This window comes from Spodoptera frugiperda, chromosome 8 (assembly GCF_023101765.2).
Source record: "Spodoptera frugiperda isolate SF20-4 chromosome 8, AGI-APGP_CSIRO_Sfru_2.0, whole genome shotgun sequence".
Lineage (NCBI taxonomy): Eukaryota > Metazoa > Arthropoda > Insecta > Lepidoptera > Noctuidae > Spodoptera > Spodoptera frugiperda.
The window spans coordinates 6156574-6163147 of NC_064219.1; the positions used below are offsets into that span (position 1 = coordinate 6156574).

A 6574-nucleotide genomic window follows, 5' to 3' on the forward strand; every position below is an offset into this window, starting at 1 on the left:
TACGACCTTTTTTTAAAAGTTATTTATTTCCATACTTAAACATATGTACAATAAATATTATTCAATATGAATAAAAATCAAAATTCCAATTTAATCGTTAGGCGAGAGAATAAATTGAAACACTTAAAAATTAACAAATAAATGCATGATACCGTTACAAACCCATTTTGTAGTTATCTGCGACCACGCCCCAGCGGCAACCAAGATGGCGGCCGACGGATGCAGGCCCACGCGAAACGCAATGGGACTGTAATTTAGAAAAACATCCTACATAATATCACAGATACAAAAAACTTTACTTTACCTAAAACAGCCTATTTAGGAGCTGGCTTGACATTATCTAATTCTCTAAAAAAACTATCTAAGCCACTGAGATCATTCTTCCAGAGATAATCTATTTTTTCTTGATGTTGCTTGGCGACTTCTTCTTCTTTGTTGCGTAATCCAAGATCAGCTTGCATTTGAGCCCACCTCCTGGCGCGCTCTCGTTGTTTTGAAATGAGCTCACTCTCCGCACGTGATAGAGAGTTACTCAAAATGGCGATTATTCTTAAATCACGATTTCTTCTTGTCTTGGCGTCTAGGGATTTGGATTTAACTTGGCGAACCCAATTGGATAGGGATTCGGTTTTACTTTCACAAAAGTCAACGATAGATTTTTCATTTGACTTGTAACCCATTTTTAAAGGATGGGCTAGAAAGTACTGTTTGTTGAGACAATACTACACACCTGTATCCGACCAGGCACAAATATCACTTCTTGGAATCTCCAGCACTACACACAGCGGAGCCACACAACTGCACTTCACCGAGCCGAATTAAGAATGTGGGCGCTTGACGTCATGGCCGCTTTTTATACTCGACCTGAGGCGGGGGGCCGCACTGCGCAGTTGGCCGCAAAATGGCGTCATTCCAACGGCAAAACAATGACCGAGCATTGCCGATGATAACCGAAAACTTACGAGCGTTTTGTGTTTGTTCGAAAATATTGTAGTATAGTGAAAATATGAGGGTTCTGTCGTGTATGCCCACATTTTCATTACTAAAAATTGGTAATTTTAATTACCGATTTTCAGTAAGTATCTTAAACATTTTATCTATTATAATTATTTTAGCAAGCAATGGCTGATTGCACTTAAATTAGGCAGCCTATACTATGTTGGTAGGTAACTACCTTTTAAAACAGAATTTTTCCTAAGTGTATATAAAAAAAAAAAACATGGTTACACTTTGTATGAGAATATTAACAGTGAATTGTGTATACCACAACACAATCATATCTACATCATCTATTTTTAGGATTACGTAGAAAGGATTATTAGAACTATCAACAATATTTTGGATCGAAATTCTAACATGTATGAATGTGGGAAAGAGAGAGCACGATGCGGTATGCGCAATAGAGGATATTGATCGAACAAGAGGCCCCATTTGGGAGCTCGAGACGGGCGTGCGAGGGGTAAATGAGGGGGGTCGGGGAGTTGTTAACGTCGTCTGTCCTCGTTGCACAGGCGGGGGCCGGGGGCAGAGCCAAGCTTCCCCTGCAGACTCCAGATATTTCCGATGACGTATGGAATTGTCTAGATACACATATAATATTATCTATTTAATCATAAAATCAAAACCCAAAAACATAAAATTATATCCAATATCACAAACGAATTAAACACGTTTTGAACAAATTGATTTGGACCGAAATATCATCAACAACAAAAAAATAAGGACAGTGTCGGTGAACTATCTACTGAAATAGATTTCGGTAGTCTGCTTACGTAGATTCTGCCTATACGGTTTTATACATTTTGGGAAATTGATAACCCCATACTAATGTCATTGACATTTTCTGAAAGTCACCTCTAAAAGAAACATTAATTATTACTTATAATATTTCATCTGTGAGCTCAATTTAGGCCGCAAAATGTATTTATCTCTACGAGACGAGGGTTCTAACCCTGCCTTACCTATATTAATGCGAAATACTGATATAATATTAAGTATTTCCAGAAATTATAAAATGTGTACTCATTAACACCAACGTGGTGTATAACAATACTAAGAATAATATCACAGATAATACATGTATTGTTTATTGAATTATACATGCCTATAAATAAGCAGAGACTTGCTATGGCTTCCTCTAACAATACAAGTGCATATTAACAAACATTGGGTAGGAATTTAATAATACTGCGTGTTATTTTAAAATGCAATGCTTATAGTTAGATGCTACGGGCTACGGGTGATTCAATAGCTTTTGTTTTCAATAAAAGTTCTTTGTTCGGCACTAGCGTTATCTCATTTTACAGTTACCTATAGGTAGGTTAGGTACCTACTTACTACTTGCATTTAGTTTAGCAAGTATACCTTGGTACCCTAGTACCTATCAGCATTTAGTAGACAAGTACCCCTACTACAAGACTTACATCAACCTAGGTTGTTGCAAAATTTATAGGTAATGCGGGAGACGAATTTACAGGACGATTCATACTCATTTATCGTTTACTCTCTGAAACTCCAGTCATACGCAGTAGACTAGTGAATCATTATTATTTGTCAATGACTCGAGCCATTACTCTGAATCATGAAATACCGACGTGCGCGTTATCATTTACGTATTAAAATTATGTTTAACCTTTTGTCTATAACGCTTAGGTTGGTTTTACTTTGTACAGTTTTTCAATGGATTGGAAAGAAACAGGTTGCTTGGAAGTTGGCCATTCTCTGACGTCACCCCAACGGTCTCACGCTCAGTCCGCTGTCGAAGGGTAGGGGAGCTCGCAGCTGCATACAACGAACTTTACTAACCAGCCTAGTTTTGTAAGAATTATTATTAAAAAAGGAAGTTACATACAGGGCTTCCTTTGTATTTCAACGGACAAATTCAACTAGAAAGGTCCTTTTTCTAGTTGAATTTTAATTAGGTAACGACCATAAATTCCATGATTATTATTGGACAGGATAAGTCCTTACCATCTTAATTGAAAAAGTCGACAGCATAAACGTGCAAAAATAGCATAAAAAAGAAGAAAGCAACGAATTTCGATAGAATCGACCCACGAGTTACCTATTCAGAATTCATTGCCCTTTTTTATCGGGCGCAGGTAGACAGTTAGACACGTAGGTAGGTATGCCTTTGTTTCAACATTCTACGGCGTAAAATACCCTTTTATAAGCATGTATTGGCTAGACTAAATAGAGATAACAGTCTTAAGCAAAGAATTGTTTGTAAAACTTTTTTTAATAGTAGGTACTTGTAGCAGTTGCAATAAATAACAATGGAATTTTAAATATTCTTACTTTCCCACGTGATGAGTTATGCCCCCTTCGTTATACAGTAGTAGTATACATAAGGAAGTTAGTTTAATTAAGTCCATACGTATTAAACCTATTTAGGATAAACTTGTAAGCAGATACCTGGAATAGATTATTCTAGGAATATTACGATGTTAGATATCATTTTCGTAAATGACGAACATTCCAGTAAGTAGGTACTTAATTACGCAAATCAGGAAATTGTGTCGACGTAAATTCTGTGTAGGCTATCGTTATCACATGCTTATCATTGTTGATAACGTTGTCGGTCAAAGTGGAGAAGTATGCGAAACGTAAACTGTAGCTATATGCAGCCCCGGATCTACATTTTTTTTCACCCGGGGCAAAATTTGAGAAATGCCGCCCCCACCTACTTTTTTTTTTTTTTTTCATTAGGATTTTGTCCTGTGTCGTGGGTGCGTTTACAAACATACAAGTTCACATGCACACAGACCCGAAACAACAATTTGTGGATCACACAAAGAGTTGCTCCGTGCGGGAATCGAACCCGGTACCCGTTGCACGGTAGCCAGTTGCCCAGTCACCGCACCAACCGTGCAGTCAAATCGTGTTTATTTTCACCTTTTTCACCCATATAATTGCAACAATCAGATGTCCACAAATTGTTTGAAATTTGGACAAAGCCTACATACTAACCAGCCCCGGATCTACATTTTTTTTTTGCCGGGGCAAAATTTGCAAACTGCCACCCCACCTACTTATGTTTATTTTCACCTTTATCACCCATATAATTGCAACAATCAGTTGTCCACAAATTGTTTGAAATTTGGACAAAGCCTACATACTAACCTACCTTCCGGAAATAATACATCCACACAGGCCTACATTTTCTTTTTCACGGAAAGGGTTTAAGTTTAATAGGTCTCCTATAGTAAATGGGGTGTGCTGATCACGAATCTGTGCTTAGTTTTTTTCTAGCAAGTCAGGTTTTTAGGAAAAGTGTGAATAAATTTTTTCATAGAAACTGCCAAAAAAATCTTAGAAAATATTTATTAAAGATATATTTAAAAGAAAATTACACTGCAAAATTGAGCTGCTCATAAAAAAAATAACCTACGTTAGACAGACGTTGGTTTTTTTTAATGAAATCGTTCTCTTTTTCCCTGAAAACTGCACCCTGTTCAAGGCCCAGCAGTAATCAGGCATCATTCTAATATCCCAACTTCCTTGGTTACGTCTCTCCATCTCCTTTATGTTTTGATGGAACCTCTCTCCCTGTTCCTCGCTGACAACTCCAAGATTTTCGGGAAAATAGTCAACATGGGAATTCAGAAAATGAAGTTTAACGCTCATATTGCATCCCAGTTTTTTTATAATTTTGGAGCATCTTAGCTACAATTTCTTTGTACTTAATTTGGAGACTTGTTATTTCCAAGGAAATCTTCTATGACTTCTACGAATGAACTCCATACTTCAGATTCATCCTGGGTCATTGTATTCTGGAATAATCTATCCGATTTTAAATTTCGAATTCGAGGGCCTACAAAAGTTCTTCTTTAAGTTGAGCTTGAGAAAATGCAGGAAATTTGTCGCATACGTATTAGCAGTCACCTTGTTTATTTTAAGCTTTGACAAACTGCTACATCAATCCTAACTTTATGTGAAGGGGAGGTGAAAGAACTGATTTTGGGTTGGTGCACATTTTTTTGTCCCGGTACAAGTCTTTCTCTGAAAGGCCATTCTTTCTTAATGTAATGTAAATTTCGTGCTCGACTGTCCCACTCGCACAAAAATCATGGATACTTTGTAAATCCAGACTGCTGACCCAAAATCATAGATATTATTTTGAGGTCTTCACAGAGTTGCCAACAATATTCGCTATACTTTATTTTATTTAGCAACAGCTCAAGATTCTCGTTCGTTTCTTTGAGATGCGCGGTGTGCGCAACATGCACCGAACCATAGGTATTACCATTGTACAACAAGATACCATTCAGACTTCTCTTAGAAGAATCAATAAATAACCTCCATGATGTGGAATCGTAATTATCAGCTCCCAGTTTCATGACTACTTCAGTAATATTATTACAAAATACCAGTCAACCCTCTTGAGAGAAATATTTCGCGAACTCTTTTTCACGATGCCTGTACCACGAAAATGTGGTTCTTGGAGTCAATAGATTTTTGTCTTTCAGTCGTGATCCTAGGATTTGTGCAGCATCCTTTGATAGACCCAAATCTCTCACTAAGTCATTTAATTCAGCCTGGATAAACTGTTGAGGTTAACCTATATCAGGATTGAATTCATCTTCAACGGGTTCTTCCGTTTGAACTTTCATCTGATGATTGCTGTTGGATAGTGGGAAGAAAAGGTGGAGGAATCGAAATTCCTGATCCATGAGGTACAGGTCGTTTAGCAGACGGTAAATTAGGATACTGCATTGTATGTTTGTTTTTCGAATGGACACCCTTTACATCACAAGAGCAAAAGTAACAATCGACAAGTGCTAAATAGTCCAGTCAATTTAGGAATTCACCTCGGAATGCGAGATACCCAGCTGTAATTTTGTATATACTTGTATATTGACCCCCTAAAACTTGTCTCAAAACCTACATATGGTAGGGTGTAAGCAACCCTTAAAATTCAGGGTCAAAGGGCCCAAAAATCTTTTTTTTGCGGTTTTTTCGAAATATCTCATTTCCTATGGGTTTTTGGTAGTTGTATTCAATAGCAATATTGTGGAATACAAAATTCTCTACAACTTTTGTGTAAACTTTTTTTTACGGTGAACCGTTTTCGAGACAGAGGGCGGAGAACGCGCGGTCACTGCATCTCTTCAAAAAATTTATTTTTCGTCTAACCTATCCGTGATGGTTGTCTATGGATAGGACATTAAAAAATACGTCATGGTTCCTAAAACCATTTTTCCTCAAAATCAATCGTTTGAAAGATAGACGCTTCCAAAGTGGAAAAATGAGGTCTATAGAATGTGTCCTGCCCTCTAACTTTTAAAATAAGTGAGTAAGAAAACTAAAAAAAATATATGCTGTACATTTTAATGGAAGCTTTCAACGAAAATTGGTTTGAATGAGATATCATAATTAGTTTTTAAGAATTGATTAAAAGAATTGAGAAAGTGGAAAATTAAGTGTGTTTTTTTTTAAATGTATCAATTCTTAAAAACTAATTATGATATCTTGTTCAAACTAATTTTCGTTGAAAGTTTCCATTAAAATCTACAGCATATATTTTTTTTAGTTTTCTTACACACTTATTTTAAAAGTTAGAGGGCAGGACACA

General features: G+C 36.6%; 1 long non-coding RNA gene across 1 annotated transcript; it reads right to left on the reverse strand.

Annotated features, from left to right (window-relative positions):
• LOC126910946 (uncharacterized) lies at positions 1 to 1144 on the reverse strand. Its single transcript, XR_007705545.1, has 2 exons — positions 731 to 1144; positions 1 to 247 (listed from the first exon to the last, which is right to left on the reverse strand). It is a non-coding gene; the product is annotated as an uncharacterized LOC126910946 (long non-coding RNA).
• Between the last annotated feature and the right edge of the window lie 5430 nt (positions 1145 to 6574).